This window comes from Somniosus microcephalus, chromosome 3, assembly GCF_052327205.1.
Source record: "Somniosus microcephalus isolate GS21.2 chromosome 3, FLI_Smic_1.0, whole genome shotgun sequence".
Lineage (NCBI taxonomy): Eukaryota > Metazoa > Chordata > Chondrichthyes > Squaliformes > Somniosidae > Somniosus > Somniosus microcephalus.
In genome coordinates, this window is record NC_140989.1 from 282,961,579 (window position 1) to 282,981,068 (window position 19,490).

At 44.1% G+C, this 19,490-nt stretch overlaps 1 long non-coding RNA gene across 1 annotated transcript in view; it reads left to right on the forward strand.

The window, feature by feature from the left end:
- The window catches only part of LOC147122008 (uncharacterized), a 90,587-nt gene extending 71,177 nt beyond the window's left edge, over positions 1-19,410 (forward strand). The window contains exons 2-3 of the long non-coding RNA XR_015075419.1: positions 7,720-7,769; positions 18,655-19,410. This is a non-coding gene — a long non-coding RNA (uncharacterized LOC147122008). The remainder of the gene's footprint in view (positions 1-7,719; positions 7,770-18,654) is intronic.
- Positions 19,411-19,490: the final 80 nt, after the last annotated feature.

Below are 19,490 nucleotides of genomic sequence, written 5' to 3' on the forward strand. Positions count from 1 at the left end.
GAGGTAGCGGATCTTAGTTGGGACAGTGTGAGAGGTACTACAGTGTACCTCGGGGCCCCTGTGTGAAGAATGGGGAAAAAGTCAGCCAGGGTTCCTGTTGTTGGTCAGTATCCAGTGACACCTACAGGAAAGCATGTGTGTTTGAACATCAGGAGAGGACAAGCTATTGCTCAGGTGTGATTCACTCCATGGTCAAATACCCTGATGACACACGCTGTCTAGGTTCACGTGAAGAGCGATCACGTGGGTGAGGTACTGGAGAGTGTGGTGCCTGTCGAATTTTACCCCAATATCTTCAGGGCAGGATGGGAAACAACTAGAAGAACAAAACTCATTGGATACTCATCAAATGAATATGATACCCCCCCCCCCCCCCCAAAACCCACCACCCAAAGCTGCTACTTTTCACAGCATGTACACAACTGTAATGACAACTCCAATGTACTGGTACACTTTCCTGTAAGTACTGTACGAATAAATTGGCTTCACAGAATGTAATAAATATTCTATTGTTCTGAATTAAAATTTAAAAAGGTAGAAACTGTCCCTATTCAGATACTGAAAACTGTCCTTTATCTCAAGAAGCTGCTCAATGGACCAAATAGAGAGCTCCAGCTCAATAAGACCACAGGTAGCCTGGCCTTACTGCCAGATTCTACAACTTTTTCACATTGAGTTGATAACTTTTCTTCTAAATGTTTTCAATGAACCCCTGGTTTATGGCGGACTGCATGTATCCTTTCTCATGTTGCGAAATCTCGCTAATTGCCCGAAGCGCATAGAGCAGGATACAAGTACCGTTGAAAAAGAAAAGAAGATGGGGTAATGCCAAGCTTGGGTTTCAAAGCCTGTAGATTGCAGTAGCTACTGCCCTGTTTCACTGCTGAACAAGGTCTATATTGCCCTTGTTTAGAAACTGGAACTGTTGTTCCCTTCTACCTTCAATGTAAACCAGGATATTTGCTCACAAGGTAGGGTTGGCACTGAGGAAGTAGGAATTGGGGCTTAAAACTCAAGATTATTCTCTGCAGATTCCATCTGTTAAACCTTTCTTTATAGACCATTCTTTATAATGATTTTGCTACAATAAGTACATAGAAGAAATCTTCCTTCTGTTTCTTTGGCTATTTTTGAAACTATTTGTTGCGTATGTACTTTTAAGAGAATAACTGGTCTCAGACTGCAGTACCGGCAGTGACCACCCCTGTATAAAAGGCGCTAGAGAGCCTCTGTTTTGTTAGATTCATTTATGCCTTTCACCAGTAAAGTTCTGTTTGAGACACGGACTAGCAGGAGAGAAACAATCATTCACGGACTTAACACTGGTGACGAGTTAGAAACGAACTTACCTGCAACTCAGCAGCAGCTCCGACGACGTGTTGAAGGTCGGAGCCAGAAGAAAGAAAAAAAAAAAATAGGCCATTGAAACTCGAGAAACGGGCGTCGACCGTCAATCATCGATTTCAAAACTTGCAGGAGAGACTGTCCAGAGCCAGGCTGGGTTCCTCGGTCCGTGGTTTCCCAGCTAATCGGGCTGGTGGCAGGTAGTGCTCTGATCCTTCCTGGGCTGCAACGGGGCCGGGCAGCGAGTCGGGAAGCAAGGAGAGAGAGAGAGAGAGGGTGGAGCATACAGGGCGCGGCCGGTGTTTCAAAGCTGGGCAGCATTCGGACCTCAGAAGAGGGAGGGAAGTGTCCCAGAGGGTCCGCTCCACGACGGGAAGATAATAAAAGAAAACGAATTAATATTTAACGCGCAGGAAACCGTGGAAAGCAGCGCTAACAACAGCGGGGAAGAAGGCAAAGCGCGGGAGGCACCATTTTAGATTTGCAAGATGCCGAAGACTGGCTGTATCACTGCTTTTGATAATACATTAGAGGACTGGACCACGTATGTGGAAAGAGTCGAGGTATATTTCGAGGCAAACGATATAGCGGAGGGGAAAAAGGCATCGGTATTGTTAAACTTAATGGGCGCTAGAACGTACGGCCTATTGCGGGACCTGATTACTCCAGCCAAACCGAAGGCAAAGAGTTTTAACGAAATTGTTGCTGTTCTACAGGAGCACTTAAACCCTGCACCGCTGTTGATAGCAGAAAGATTTAAATTCCACAGGAGAACTCAGCACAAAGATGAGAGCAATGCTGAGTATCTTACGGAACTACGCAAGCTATCAAAGCACTGCCAGTTCGGAGCAGGACTGGCAGATACCCTACGGGACAAATTTGTCTGTGGACTCCTGAGTGAAGGAACACAGAAGAAGTTACTCGCAGAAAAAGAGCTGACGCTAGATAAGGCTTTCAGCGTGGCAATATCGTATGAAGCAGCAGCCAGGGGAGCTGCAGAAATTCAACAAAAACCACAGGAATACGGCACCCACGAAATGACACGGGGATTTGCAAAATGTTATCGCTGCAGCAGAACTAACCATGACCAGAAGGACTGCTGGTCCAAAGACAAAATATGCAGACAATGCGGAAAGATTGGACACATTGCACGAGTTTGTAGGTCTGGGAAGAAGACCAGCAACAACAAAAAGGCTACTAAGGAACCGTACGAGAAAGTACAAAAGATGACGGACAGTAGTTCCGAAGACCAGATGAGCGATAGTGAATCCGGAAACAGAAGACTAAGCTGTCTCAAACTTCACAATGTAATCGCAAAAGAGGATCACCGAACCATTTGGGTCACTCTCACGATAGCAGGGTCCCAAGTTAAAATGGAATTGGATACAGGATCAGCGCTAACTGTCATGAATCGACAAGACTACGAGCGGCTATTTTCACACATACCCTTGAGAGAGACATCCATCGTCTTGACAACGTATACGGGGCAAAAAGTATACCCCAGAGGAAAAATAAGGGTGCCTGTCGAATACAATGGCAAGAAAATACGGAAATTGTATCTCTACATACTGCCAAATGGTGGACCATCGTTATTGGGACGGGAATGGATCAGGAAGATAAACTTAGATTGGCATTCCATTCATGCAATGACGGTGGACGGTAAAAAAGATGAAGACGTCACTCCTGGACGATTGTCAACAATCTTAGCTAACGCCAAAGAGGTATTTCAACAAGAACTGGGCACGCTTAAAGGCGTAACCGCCTCGTTAAAAATAGAAGAGAATGCAGTTCCCAAGTTTTTCAAAGCGAGACCGGTACCATATGCAATTCGCCCAGCCGTCGAGGCAGAGCTGGAGAATCTGGAGAAGGCGGGCGTGTTGTCTAAGGTCGACTGGAACGAGTGGGCGACACCCATCGTTCCTGTCATGAAGAAAACGTTAAGCAATAAGTCCGGAGAGCCAAGGAAGATTCGCATCTGTGGGGATTTCAAGGTGACGGTGAACCCTGTTCTTCGCACAGTACAATATCCTCTTCCAAGGATAGAAGACATCTTCGCCTCGCTGTCTGGAGGGAAGCGTTTTACAAAAATTGACCTAGCACAAGCATATTTGCAGATGGAGGTTGAAGAGTCCTCTAGGAAGTATCTCACGATAAACACTCACAAAGGTCTTTACCAGTATCATCGGTTGGTATTCGGAGTAGCATCGGCTCCGGCGATATGGCAAAGAGCGATGGAACAAGTCCTGCAAGGGATTCCGGGGACTCAGTGTTACTTGGACGACATCCTTGTAACAGGTGAAGATGACAGTGAACACCTTAACAACCTAGAACAGGTGCTCACTAGACTACGGGAACATGGGCTGCGAGCCAACCGCCTCAAGTGCGAATTTTTTAAGAAACAGATATCGTATTGTGGCCACGTGATTGATGAAGAGGGGTTACATAAGTCCCCTGACAAAATTGAAGCGGTTGTTAAGGCCCCAGCACCTGAAAATGTGTCGCAGCTGATGTCATTCCTCGGGTTGGTGAATTACTATCATAAGTTTTTGCCGAATTTGTCGACAATTCTGCACCTACTGAACGCCCTGCTACGAACAGGGGTAGCATGGAAATGGAGCGATGATTGTAAGCGTGCTTTTCAGAAGAGTAAGGACTTAATCACTTCAAAGGAAGTATTGGCTCACTACAACCCGGCACTGCCAATCAGGCTGGCGTGTGATGCGTCTCCCTACGGCATTGGGGCGGTACTGTCACATAAATTCCTTGATGGTTCGGAGAGGCCGATAGCTTTTGCGTCACGCTCGTTAACTTTTGCCGAGCGTAACTACGCCCAGATTGACAGAGAGGCCCTCAGCCTAGTGTGGGGGGTGAAGAAGTTCAATCACTATCTGCACGGTCAAAAATTTACTCTACTAACCGATCATCAACCTCTTGTCTCCATTTTCAACCCTCAGAAGGGTGTACCAATAATGACAGCACAACGGCTGCAGAGATGGTCCCTTTTCCTAGGGGCACACCAATATGACATCGAGTACAAAGGAACTAAACAGCATGGAAATGCTGATGGATTGTCACGTCTACCGTTGCCGACGGTGGAAGAAGAAGACCTTGCAGTGGATCCAATGGAGTTATTCCACTCGACCATAGTCGAATGTCTCCCTGTGACGAATGCAAACATAGAAAAGGAAACACGGAATGACCCGACACTATCACGGGTCTATGATTTAACGGTGAAGGGATGGCCAGCACATGGCGAACCACTGCTGCCAGCATTCTTGCCGAGAAGAGAACAGCTGTCAGTGTGCAGAGGAACCTTGATGTGTGGATCCAGAGTAGTAATTCCACCTAAGTTGACGGATAGAGTGCTCAATGAGCTTCATGAGGGTCATCTGGGTGGTGTAAAAGTGAAGAGCTTAGCCAGAGCGTTTGTGTGGTGGCCGGGAATCGATAGAGAAATCGAAGAGATGACCAAGAGCTGTGCAGGATGCCAGAAGGTCCAAAACGCCCCACCACAAGCTCCTCTGCATCCATGGGAGTGGCCCTCATCTCCATGGCAAAGGGTGCACATTGATTTTGCTGGTCCCTTCATGGACTCGATGTTTTTAATTGCGGTGGATGCACATTCAAAGTGGCCAGAGGTAATAAAAATGTCCTCAACCACCACGGAAAAAACTATCACAGTTTTACAAACCATATTCGCCAGGAATGGGCTGCCTGAACAGATTTGCTCTGACAATGGACCACAGTTTGTGTCCGAAGAGTTCCGGAGGTTCTTAAAGAACAATGGTGTTAAGCATTACACATCTGCCCCATATCATCCAGCCACTAATGGATTGGCCGAGAGGTTTGTCCAAACATTCAAGAAGGCTATCAAGGCAATGTGTAATGAAGATATACCCCTACAACACAAGGTGGACAACTTGTTTGCCTACCGGAATGCGACACATGCGGTTACCAACCAAACTCCAGCCATGATGTTCTTCAATTGAAGACTACGATGCCGCTTGGATTTGGTTAAGCCAAACGTCCGAAGAGATGTGGAGAACAGGCAGTTTCAGAATATGAATGAAAGGCCGACCAGGAGTTTTAAGATAGGTCAACCAGTTTTGGCCCGGGACTACCGCACTGAGAAATGGCAGCCAGGAACGATTTGTACACGACAAGGACCTCTCATGTATACCGTGGACATTGGGGAGAGCATTGTAAGACGACATGCTGACCAGATTCTAGAGTCACTGGAAAACGTCAACTCCACACCACGATCTGACACACCTGGTAATGAAATCGACGTTCCAATTGCAGCTACCGCAGAACCGGTAATGTTGGAAGCAGATGAACCAAACAATGACATTGATTCCGACTCAACATTGCCAGAAGAACCTGATACACCAAAGAGGCGTTATCCAGACAGAATCAGGAAGTCTCCTCAAAGACTGAACTTATAATTGCTTAAACTTAACCAATGTATCTAGCAACAGTAATTGTGATTGTAATTCGTTATCATTAGTTGTTAAATGAATGTTATGTACTGTTTATCTAAAAGGGGAGGAATTGTTGTGTATGTACCTTTAAGAGAATAACTGGTCTCAGACTGCAGTACCGGCAGTGACCATCCCTGTGGTGTATGTGCCTTTAAGAGCAATTATGGTGTATGTGCCTTTAAGAGCCCCAGGTGTGCGTAATGCCGGTAATTGCCACTTGGGCTATATAAGCCTGTGTATTGTGTATATCCTTTAGAAACCCCCCCCCCCCAGACTTGCTTAGTAAATACCTATGAACCAACTCCTGTCTTCAGTGTCTTTATCTACACACGGACACTACAACCCCTGTATAAAAGGCGCTAGAGAGCCTCTGTTTTGTTAGATTCGTTTATGCCTTTCACCAGTAAAGTTCTGTTTGTTTCTCTCCTGCTAGCCCGTGTCTCAATCATTCACGGACTTAACACTATTGACCAATAGTGGTAGGCTTTTGAGTTAAAATATTATCTTGGAGACGATCCTAATCAACACTATCCATCCCATTAAGTGCCCGTGTGTAGCTGTTGGATGAGCACAGGAATTGTGCTCGGCCGTGGACACTCAGTCTAGCCCCACATATAAATAATGGCTTAGAGGAGAGCACTCATGGAACTGTACAGCAGCTTAAACAAGCACCATTAAGAGAGGACAGAGGAAAGAAGAAGATAGGGGCCAAAAATAATAAGTTTCAGTCATTTACAGAAGCTCTTGGTCCTGTGTTCTGAACCAGGTGCTGCTGTGTTACAGGAGATATGAGCCCTGTACCACAGTTCCCATTTTTTCCCTTTATGTGCATGGTGACATTTTGCCTCTCTCTGCTTGCAGGACCAAGTTTCTCAGTAAAAACCGTGCCAGATGGGACACACTATCATGAGTACTGTGTTGTAATTTATTGTTTCAATCCACTAATTCAAATAATGAATCCCATCTGGGGCCATTTTTGACTGTGAAACCTGTCCACAATGAACTTGGCCTGTATGCAGAAACGGACCAGAATATTGCTGCCCTTAAAATGACAACAATAAACATAATGTTACAAGCTGGATTTCTCCACAGCAGGATTACGCTCACTTGCCAGAACAGTGAACTAAGGATTCTGTTTGTGAGTAAACTGCTGGATGCTTATATTTAAGATGGAGTCAAATTCCTCTTTAGGTTATTACCAATAGTGAATCATCACGCCAAATGTGTGATCAGCCTAAAATTCTTTTGTTAGTCCAATTATTGAAGAGATTATGACTGACATGTTGTCAACTGTGCAGTGATCTTCCATTGTGAATTTTGTAGCTTGGAAGCCCGAAATTTTCGTTGACAACCGTGACTGGTGGTTAACTGTTATAGCCATTGAAGTCATTGTGCTGTGTTCCTCAGGCAAAGATGGTCATCAGTTTGAGGATGGGATTTATCAGCGTTTATTTTGGAGCTTTGTTAAACACTGTTAAAATTGTGAAGGAAAATATTAAAAGGCAAAAAAATTTGTCATAAATATTGCAAAAAAAATTCTATAATAAAGATCAGAAAAGCAGGTGCATGCCATGAGTATTCATTCTCAGTGTAGCCTCTGTGTGAGTGTATTCTACTTGGACTTGTAGCTTAATCAGAATGCAGGGCAGGAAGGAAAATAACCAGTCAGAAGCAGCATTTCCCATTTGAAAGCATGTAAAGTAGATGAAAGAACTGGACTGGAATGCCAAAATCAGGTCAAAAATCACAATAGATTAAGTGGCCTAAGGGGAAAACTGGAAGATTTTCAGTAAAAATAAGTAAAAACGAAACCACTGATAAGTCACCTTGTTGTTCCTTTGTGCTGCTTAGTGGAATGGACAATAAGACAACTGATGCTGTCTTTGTGTTGCAGGGATTACCTCAGTGAAGGCACCATGCTACCTGCCAGCAGTCATGTGACAAGTAAGTATACACAACTATTACCTTTATTTTAAGAGGTGGACTAAGCAGTCACTAGGATTTCAGTAAAGTGTGATGTTGTGTCTGGAACTATCCAATTGAACTGTGAAAATCCGCCAGCAGTACAATTATGTGAGGGTAAATTTTCCATTGTATGGTCCTAGATCGTGAAACCCTTGAAAGAAAATCAGGCGAGGTGTAAAATTGGATTCCTATCGCCCTTTTTTGTCTGATGATAAAAGTTAAAATTACCCCCAAGAAGTGTGTTAGTACTATTTTAAAATATGTTGCATTACTTGAAAGTATATTGTACTACATCAAAGTGTACTAGCTTACATGTCATGTTTTTCTTTCTTATTATGTATCGGTACCATATGCCCAACAAAAATATTGCTGAGGGCTTTTACCAGTTTGTTGGATGCTATAGTTTTAATTGAAGGAGTATTGGCGGTGAAATCGGGTGGTAGTGCAAAATGGGCGATAATGAATCGGCAGCCCGTTACACACCCTGCTCGATGATTAGAATGGAAAAGAAAACCAGGCATTGTGTAAAATGGGCTGCTGGTTCATTATGAACTGTTTTGTGCTTTTGCCCAAGACCAGTTTCACCCTATAGTCTTTGTCGAATAATGTTTGACAATCCATTTCTCATTTGCTTGGCAAATACTCAGATGTGACAATACAGTCCGCAATGTCAAATATCACCTGATCTTGACCATATGACAACATGATAATAGATATGACATTGAGCTGTTTGCATTTCTTCTGGCCCAGCTGCCTCATTAAAATCCAAGGTGATTTTAACAGATAAAGGCTGAAAATATTGATTTATTTATAAATGCTGTCTCTACATATAAACCCTGAAATTGCAGTGTTGGGAATCTCAAGAGTTGTGCCTGCCATCTGTGCCAGCAATGGGGAAGGCTAGTCTTGCTGAACATTGCCCCTCTCATTAATTGTGATAAGCAGCCAGTGCCTGGAAAATGAGGGCTGGGAGCTAAGTTCAAGAATCAATCGTACTGCAGGAAAAGTTGGTAAAGAAACGAAAGAAAATATGCAAAAATAGCAACCTACACATCAAAATGCAGGAAGCAAAAAGCAGCGAACATACATACCGCAGGCACAGTGCATCACCAGTGCTGCAGTAAGTACAATCTACAGGATGCACTGCAGCAACTCACCAAGCTTACTCCATCCCTGTGAGCTGGATCATCGAGAAGGTCAAGAGCAGCAATGTCATGGGAATATTATCACTTCCAAATTGCACATTGTCCTGACTTGGACACACTGGGCCAATACCCTGGGATTCCCTAGTACGATAGCAGGGTTCGACCCAAAACGTCAACTCAAATTTCTGTCCACGGATGTTGCCTGACCTGCTGAGTTTTTCCAGCATTTTCTGTTGTTATCCCTGGGATTCCCTACCTGTTTCCATCCTGGAAGCATTATCACCACGAGGGTTGCAGCAGTTCCATTAGACCCACCATCTCAATTCAAATGAGGACCAAACCTGAAAAGGGTTTGGACCTCCTGCCATGGCTTTGAGTCAGAAAGCGCAGATGCCCTGCCCACTTCATGCAGTTTGAACATCTCCCCCTCAGAGTGCTTCCAGAACCCCCACAGACCCTGCAATTTGTGGAGGGTCCCTGTGCAAGCCCCGCCACCAATTTCTTTGGAGCGCCCCTCTGTTTGGGCCTCCCACAGGCACAGACAGAGGAAACTGAAGCTGGAGGCCAGGAATGCCCCTCGCACTTCATCAACATGTTTATGCTGAGCCCGCACCTGCTGGCAGCACAGGTCCATTTGGAGAAGCCCGAAAAATCCCAGACAGCATAGTGGAGCTGGAGCCCTAATGTAACGGGTCTGTGCTCCCATTTCCTCATTACTGCACCCGGGAACTGAGTGTTCTCCCAGCACAATGAAGACGGAAAAAAAGCCCTTTGCTGTCTAGATTCTCATATAAAAAATGGCCACCAGAACAAGGGTGGCTAATGCCCATGAAACCATACGCCCCCCAGCATGAGTCTCTACCCTCTAGTAAGGAAATCCAGAAGACTGTGACACAATTTTTAAATTAGAAGTAAGCCAATTTTATCTTGGGTAAAAGCAAATCAAGAATAAATGTCCTCACACACAAGTTTGTAAGATACAATGCCCCAGAAGGCAGCAGATGCAGATTTGAGGTGTTTAAAGGGGAGGTTGATATTTGGAAGTAAGGGTATTAAAGGTTATGGAAAAAGGTCAGGGGATTCGGATTAAAAATATTTTTTTAAATAGTAGAGCAGACTAACTGTCCTGTTCCTATGAGTTTGCACCTTCAGATGAAGAAGAAAGATAATTGGAGAAGGGAAAATAATTTTAATACGGTATTGGATGTTGTACAATCTGATACCATCATAATAAAAATTTGTACATAAAATATTGCAATAAGTTAGTAACTCAAATAAAATCAGTAAATTGGCTAAATAGGAATAATAAATATTGTATGTTTATTTTAGTGATCCCAGGAGGATATATAAAAATATAGAAATGTCTGATATTCGCAAGACTGAGCACTGCAGTTTGGATGCCATATATCATTATTTTTTAGTGGGTAATTATTTTCACAATTTTAGTCTTATTGGCATGTTTACTGTTTTTTTTTCTACTGTTGCGCTATGATCTTGGCAATTCTGAGTCATGAGATTCTACTGTAGTGATAAGCTACACTGGGATTGGGGACAACGAGCTCAAAGTGAGGCCAAAACCAAGCAATTTAACGATCTCACAGCCCTCGGTTCTTGAGTCAAACCCCATTCGGTTAAACACCATCAGTAGATGCCTCATTTAATGATTCTTTCCACTGCATGCGAAGAAGTTTGTGTGGTGTATCAGCCTGGCATGCTGCCCTTTCATCTGTGAGATGTGGCTTGGGAATCCAACTCCGATTGATGGGTTTCTTCATTCCCTGTTGGCAATAAGACAACTGCAATCATAGAAACATAGAAGATAGGAGCAGGAGTAGGCCATTCGGCCCCTCGAGCCTGCTCCGCCATTCTTTGAGATCATGGCTGATCATTCAAATTCAGTACCCTGTCCCTGCTTTCTCCCCATATCCCTTGATCCCTTTAGCCTTAAGAAATATATCTAACTCCTTCTTGGATATATTTAACGAATTGGCCTCTACTGCCTTCTGTGGTAGAGAATTCCACAGGTTCACCACTCTCTGGGTGAAGAAATTCCTCCTCATCTCTGCCCTAAATGGCTTACCCCTTATCTTTAGACTGTGACCCCTGGTTCTGGACTCCCCCACCATCGGGAACATCCTTCCTGCATCTAGTCTGTCTAGTCCTGTTAGAATTTTATAAGTTTCAATGACATCCCCGCTCATTCTTCTAAACTCCAGCGAGTATAAGCCCAATCAACACAATCTCTCCTCATACGTCATTCCTGCCATCCCAGGTATCCGTCTGGTGAATCTTCGCTGCACTCCCTCCATGACAAGAACATCCTTCCTCAGATAAGGCGACCAAAACTGCACACAATACTCAAGGTGTAGTCTCACCAAGGCCCTGTACAACTGCAGCAAGACATCCTTGTTCCTGTACTCAAACCCTCTCGCTGCGAAGGCCAACATACCATTTGCCTTCTTAACCGCCTGCTGCAACTGCATGCTTACCTTCAGCAACTGGTGCACAAGGACACCCAGGTCTCGTTGCACTTCCCCTTCTCCCAATCTATTGCCGTTCAGATAATAATCTGCCTTCCTGTTTTTGCCACCAAAGTGGATAACCTCGCATTTATCCACGTTATATTGCATCTGCCATGCTTCTGCCCAATCAAACAACCTGTCCAAATCATACTGGAGTTTCTCGGCATCCTCCTCACAGCACACACGCCCACCCAGCTTTGTGTCGTCTGCAAACTTGGAGATATTACATCAAGTTCCCTCGTCCAGATCATTAATATATATTGTGAATAGCTGGGGTCCAAGGACCAATCCCTGTGGTACCTGTTAAGTATGTGTATTGTATTGAACAATTAACACAAAGACTTAAACGTATAACTCAAACAGGTCTTTACTGGTTGGAGGTAGGGACTGCACGTAGGTCTTTACTTCATGCCCACAGGCGGGAACTGAGGGGAGATCAGTACCCACAGTACTATTTATACCCCTATGGCCAGGAGTGGTACTGCGCATCACTACGCCCTACAAGTAGTGCAGTCCTGTCCATAGGTTTAATGTAGCACACATATTACATACACAACATTCCTCCCTTCTTAGCTTTACAGTCATCTCCCCATTTAACATAACGTAATAACATATATACATATATAACTTCATGTCAAAACAGATCACAGATTCAATCTCTGCGGAAAATAGTTCACAGATTCAGTCTCTGTGGTGTAGTCGGTTCACGTTGCTGGAGTGACTCATTCAATAGTCCTTCCATGAATTTAACAGCTTGAACTTCCGAACTGAATTGGCTCCGTTCGGAGGGACCACGTGTGTGATCTGGTAGAGGTAATAATGGTTCAGATGGGTCATCTTCTGTTTCGACTTTTCCTTTTCTGCTTTTTGGAGACTCTCTGGGCTCCACTGTCAGCTGCCAGCTGCATGCGCAGTTCCTCCTTCTCTCCCTCCTTTTTCCGTAGTAGAGCCACCTTCTCCCGATGTTCCGTAGACTTTCGGTGCTCCTCCATGATTTCTGTATGGTGGGAGTCGAAGTTACAAGTTGGGCAGGACAGGACATAGTAATATTCGGTGTCGTCCTGATCTAGGCCAGCGAGAGGGTCTTCTATTTCCTCCATACCCAGCTGGGCGTTAGCCAGCTTTTGTTCCAAGTCCAGACATCTTTCCTGAAGAGACTTCTTCATGCGTACCTCTTCATCCAGCTTTTTCTGGGCTTTCAGCAAGTCGTTTACTAATGACCTCATTTGAGATTTTACTACTTCAACTTCTTTTGGAGATTGATTGATCGGACTATTCAATCCCTCTACCGGAGCAGCTGTTTCAGCGGTCTGTTGTTCTACGTTGACGTGAGTCAGCGTACTTTTGGCATCCAAGGGCTGCTCTGTTGCAGTCATCTCAGTCTGTGTTGCCACCTCAGCTCTTCCAATAACCTTTGAGAGCTCCGAACCCCTTTCGTTTGAATATTGAAGTTCGTGTTCAAGTTTTTCCCATTTCAGAGTCCTGTCCTTCAGCATATGCAGGAGTTGGCTGACCGTTAACTCCTCTGACATCAGACGTTTTGTGTGCTCCTGCTCCATTTGCTCCAGCAGCTGCTTCTGTTGTCTTTCCAGATGTTCCCACTCTATATCAAAGAACTCTTTCGTCGCATTCATCTCTTGCTCAAAACGGCGAATCATTTGTTCTAATTGCTGTTGCAGTTTGAAATGGAGTTGAGTTCGAGCCCGGTGTCCCTCAGAAATGTGCATGTCAGTAGACTGGACAGACTCAGAATTCTCTATCTCAGTGGAATTCTGTGCTGAAACTTTGTCTTTTGCACACGGGTTGGTCTTACCATCATCAGTTCCAGAGTCTGGGTTGATTATGTTCACCGAGTTCTCACTCGTTATTGTTTGTAGGAAATGCCAGTCGATATTCATTTTCCTAATCCACTCCCGTCCTAGTAGTGGAGGACCTCCTTCAGATAGCACATATAAGTCCATTATTTGACTTTCTTCGCCCTTGTGGACCACTGTGACCTCAATTTTCCCGATGGGGTACACTCTTTGCCCCGTGTATGTTTTCAATATGAGCTCCGTATCCTGTAGGGGAATATGTTGGAATAACCTTCCATAATCTTTCTTATTTATGACCGTCAATGCCGATCCAGTGTCCAATTCCAGTTTTACTTGGACTCCTTCTATCTGAAGAGTGACCCAAATTGTCTGGAGGTCTGCACCCTTACCAACGTTGAGTACCCTTAAGCTAGCCAGTTCAATACTGCTTAAGCCAGCCAGTTCATTACTGCTAGCGTCTGAATCGGACTCCTGTTCGGCCACCTTGTGTACTTTTGCGTATTTTCCTTGCGGTGACTTCTTGTTGCTGGTCCTCTTCCCTGACCTGCATACTCTCGCTATGTGTCCAAGCCTACCACAAGTTCTACATTCTTGGTTTTTAAACCAACACTGGTTCTGATCATGCGTTGTCTTTCCACAACGATAACATTTGCCAGAACTCACACCCAATTTGTGTGCACTGAGCTCCGGTGACCGTAGCTGCATTACTGCCGTGCCTCTCGCTGCGGCTTCGTGTGCTGCTGCCATAGTGACCGCCTTCTCAAGCGTCAGCTCATTCTCCTCGAGCAGTCGCTTTTGCGTATCCTGTTTAAATAAACCACACACAAATTTGTCTCGTAGTGCATCTGTCAGTCCCGTTCCAAACTGGCAATATTTCGCTAATTTACGCAATTCCAGCAAATATTCAGCATTGCTTTCACGCTGTAGCTGCCTTCTGTCGTAAAATTTAAATCGTTCCGCTAGCATCAGCGGCGTGGGGTTTAGATGATCTTTCAGGACAGTAACAATCTCATCGAACGTCTTATCCGCCGGTTCATCTGGTGATAACAGGTGTTTCAATTGCCCGTATGTCTTCGCACCCATTAAATTTAATAATGTTAGAGCTTTATCTTGGTCACGAATTTTATTGGCCTTACAATAATTTTTTACTCTTTCAACATATATGGCCCAATCTTCGAGGTCACTATCAAAGGTGCTAATATTCCCGTGTTTAGGCATTGTAGATTTGCAATTTCTCAGATTTTATTTTCTTTACTTGTTATCAAAGATGGCGGCTTCCCGCTCTTGCCGTCGTCCTCCGCCCACAAAATGGCGGTTTTCCCGCGCTTGGCGGTCTTCACACGTCCCCCGACGCCGTCTCCCTTCAGCCCCCGAGTGCGGCCCTTATCTTCGCTGCGATCGCCCGAGTGCGGCCCTTATCAGCGGATGCGATCGCTGGATCGCGAAGTGGCTCCCGACCGAAGCGGCTCTCGGCCCTTATCTTCTGTGCGATCGATAGCCCGCGCTGTGCACCGCGGCTCTCGCACCTTGAGCTTCTGCAGCCGCCGCGCCTTTCAGTCCGAGTGCGGCCCTTATCTTTGGTCCCGATCGCTGGCCCGCGCTGCGCCTCGCACTTGAAGGCGGCCCGGCCTTATCTCCGATCGCGATCGATGGCCCTTATCTGCTCCGACTTCCCCAGCCCTGTCTTTGCAGCCAACGCTGCACGGCTTACCCCACCACCTAGGTTGAACAAGGAAACTGCAGAAAGACTTCTGTCAGTCGCTGGAAGCTGTCAGGATGGCTGCTGCACTCCAGTGCTCAGTCGCTGATGGAGGCTTCAGAGTCCTAAGCCTGTCGCTTCTAGTGGGGTGGTGAGGTTTGAAACCTCTCTTCAACTGCTGCAGGGTAAGAACCTGACTCGTCGCCAGTGTTAAGTATGTGTATTGTATTGAACAATTAACACAAAGACTTAAACGTATAACTCAAACAGGTCTTTACTGGTTGGAGGTAGGGACTGCACGTAGGTCTTTACTTCATGCCCACAGGCGGGAACTGAGGGGAGATCAGTACCCACAGTACTATTTATACCCCTATGGCCAGGAGTGGTACTGCGTATCACTACGCCCTACAAGTAGTGCAGTCCTGTCCATAGGTTTAAAGTAGCACACATTACATACACAACAGTACCCCACTAGTCACTGCCTGCCACTCGGAAAAAGAGCCGTTTATTCCAACTCTTTGCTTTCTGTCTGCCAACCAGTTCTCTATCCAAGTCAATACCTTGCCCCCAATCCCATGTGCCTTAACTTTACACACTAATCTCTTATGCGGGACCTTATCGAAAGCCTTTTGAAAGTCCAAATACACCACATCCACTGGTTCTCCCTTATCTATTTTACCAGTTACATCCTCAAAAAATTCCAGTAGATTAGTCAAGCACGATTTACCTTTTGTAAATCCATGTTGACTTTGTCTGATCCTGTCACTGTTTTCCAAGTGCTCCGCTATTACATCTTTTATAATGGACTCTAACATTTTCCCCACTACCGATGTCAGGCTTACCAGTCTGTAATTCTCCGTTTTCTCTCTACCACCTTTTTTGAACAGTGGGGTAACATTAGCTACCCGCTAATCCATGGGTACTGTTCCAAAGTCTATCGAATTTTGGAAAATGACCAGCAATGCATCTACTATTTCTAGGGCTACTTCCTTAAGTACCCTGGGATGTAGATTATCAGGCCCTGGGGATTTATCGGCCTTCAATCCCATCAATTTCCCTAACACCATTTCCCTACAAATACTGATTTCTATCAGTTCCTCCCTTTCATTAGACCCTATGTTCCCTGACATCTCTGGGAGGTTATTTGTGTCCTCCTTTGTGAAGACAGAACCAAAGTATGTATTTAATTGGTCTGCCATTTCTTTGTTCCCCATTATAAATTCCCCTGATTCTGACTGCAAGGGACCTACGCTTGACTTCACCAATCTTTTTCTCTTCACAATATCTATAAAAGCTTTAAGCTTACTCTCATACTCTATTTTTCCCCCTCTTAATTGATCCCTTTATCCTCCTTTGTTGAATCTTAAACTGCTCCCAATCCTCAGGTTTACTACTTTTTCTGGCCAATTTATATGTCCTCTCCTTGGATCTTATGCTATCCCTAATTTCCCTTGTTAGCCATGGTTGAGTCAACTTTTTTGTTTTATTTTTATGCCAAACTGGGATGAACAAATTCTGTAGTTCATCCATGCGATCTTTGAATGTTTGCCATTGCCTATCCACCGTCAACCCTTTGAGTGACATTCCCCAATCAATCCTACCCAACTCGCGCCTCATACCATCGTAGTTTCCTTTATATTTAAATGCAGGACCTTAGTCTCTGAGTCAACTACTTCACTCTCCATTTTAATGAAGAATTCTATCATATTATGATCACTCCGACTCAAGGGGCTTCGCACAACAAGATTGCTAATTAATCCTTTCTCATTACATAATACCCAGTCTAAGATGGCCTGATCTCTAGATGGTTCCTCGACATATTGGTCCAGGAAACCATCCCGTATACACTCCAGGAATTCCTCCTCCACAGTATTGTTACTAATTTAGTTAGCCCAATCCATATGTAGATTAAAGCCACCCATGATAACTGCTGTTCCCTTACTGCACACTCCTCTAATTTCCCTTTTAATGCCATCCCTGACCTCTGCATTACTGTTTGGAGGTCTATATAACACTCCCACTAATGTTTTCTGCTCCTTGGCATTTCTCAGTTCTACCCATACAGATTCCACATCATCAGAGCTAATATCCTTCCTTACAATTGTGTTAATCCCCTCTTTAACCAGCAATGCTACCCCACCTCCTTTTCCTGTTTGCCTATCTTTCCTGAATATTGAATACCCCTGGATGTCGAGTTCCCAGCCTTGGCCACCCTGGAGCTATGTTTCCGTAATCCCAATCATCATATTCGTTTAACTCTATTTGTGCAGCTAATTCATCCACCTTATTACGAATGCTTCTCGCATTAAGACACAAAGCCTTCAGGCTTGTTTTTTTAACGCTCTTAGATCTTTTAGAATTATTATTTACTGTGGTCATGTTTGATTTAAACCCTTGATTTCTCTGTCTGCCACTTTTGTTTTTCTCCTTCCTGTCTTTTGCTTTTATCCTTGTTTCCCTTTCCTCTGTCTCCCCGCTCAGGTTCCCAACCCCCTGCCATTTCAGTTTAAACCCTCCCCCAGAGCACTAGCAAACTGTTGTTTATTAGTGTTAAGTGACTTGTTGGATTAGCATGTAATGAGCTGTTTGATTATTGTGGCAATTGATTGATCAGGTTAATGTGTCCATCATTGCAGTTATCTATACGCATTTATTTTGGATAGCAATTTGCTATATAGTATATCAGTGTGCTTTAAAGCAGACTTGTCAAGCCTCATTCACTTGGATTTAGATTCATTCATTTTGCTTAATAAATGTAGACTATTTTGATGTGTCTCAGTTCTTAAAAATACGCAGTTCTGTGTATTCAATCAACCTCACTCTTTTTGGTCCTAAATCTCACTCAACATGTTAACACGGAATGGGTACGATAGACTATTGGTTATGATACCAGAGGTACTATATGGTCCAGAGGTTGAGAGTTCAAATCCCACCATGCTATGTTGGGAATTTGAATTCTGTAAATCTGATTTGTGGGCTGGCACCAGATAAAATAACCACGACAGCTGTCAGATTATCGTAAAAACCCAACTACTTCACTAATGTCAATCAGGGACTGGACCCTGCCACCCTTCCCTGGTTTGGCCTACATGTGAATTTAGTCCCACTCCACATGGTTCAGCTTAATGTCCTCAGGGCATCTAGGGCTGGGCAATAAATGCAGCCTTGTCGGCGTCGCCCACATCCCGAGGGGAAAAAAAATTCCCTTAATGTCAACAGTTCCAGACAGACTGGGGTAGATTTTCACTTACAGTCCCGATGTAAAACTGGCATTGCAGATTGGCCGCCCATTAGCGAAACCTCCTTATTTTCATTTCCATTGTGGAAATGCAAATTGGACAGTTTCTATAACAGATGGCCTATCCCCAATGCTAGTTTTACACCTGGGCAGTAAGTTGAAAATCTACCCCAATATCTCAGTAATGTATTATATTTCTTGGCACTGTAATAGTATATTGCAGTAACTTGTATAGCTCTGTATGCAGCAGTGTTTAGATTTAGATGGCATATCATGATGATTTGCTGTATTTCTGTATACAGTAATGTTTGAATTGAGTCTTTATCACAGTGAATTACTATCTTCCTGTACATACGAACGTTTTGGTTAGTGTGTCTCAGTATTTTCCATCAAATAATACTTTATTTCAGTTTCAAATGCATGTCCCTTGTGTTTTTCTCTCTCAGCTCTTCTGAGAGACACAAAGGAGACTGGACTCCCACTGCAGACACACACATTAAGAGAATTTGAAAAGGTAGGTTGACTCCATCTTTCATCAAATAAATATAGAAAGGGTTATTCATCTCATCTTAGCTCATCCATCCACAAAAACTTTAATTTTCCCCCATCATGGCATCCAACTTTTTCTTAAATGATTCCAGAGTATTTGCTTCTGCTATCCTATCCGGAAGCCCATGCCAAATATTTATTAATGTGTGTGTGAAACAAAGGACTTCCTGACATCAATCTTAAATTAGCCTATCACCAGTTTCTTTTGAGATTCAGCAGTTAAAATGGAATGTGGAATGTGCAAACCTATCAAAATGTCAATCACTTTTTACAAGTATCTCTTTACTTCGAATTGAAGGAGTAATGTAGATCATCTACAGTTATATTTATCCAAAGAGACTACAAAATAAAGGAAAGATTAAAATAACAACTAAATGCTCAAATGAGGGGTGAGGGGAACCGTCCATTAAAATGTTGCAGTCATCAGTAATTAATGCATGACCTTCATGTACCAGTAGCAATTGCAGTTTTCCAAACACATGGATCTTTATGTTAGAGTTTGTTCTCCCAAGGGAAGGGGACGGTGGGGGTCTACATTAGCACTGTCGTGATCTTGTCAGTGATTTGAATATCTCGTTGAGCTCTTGGCCATTAAGATAACCCCCATTAGCCCTCCCTATTCCATGTGACCTACCGTGAACTGCATGGGCTTCTATTGGAACTTGCATTGCAATGTTTCTGGTACAGTTCAGCACCATCTGGTGTTATCAGTAAAGGGAACTGCTTTGATCTG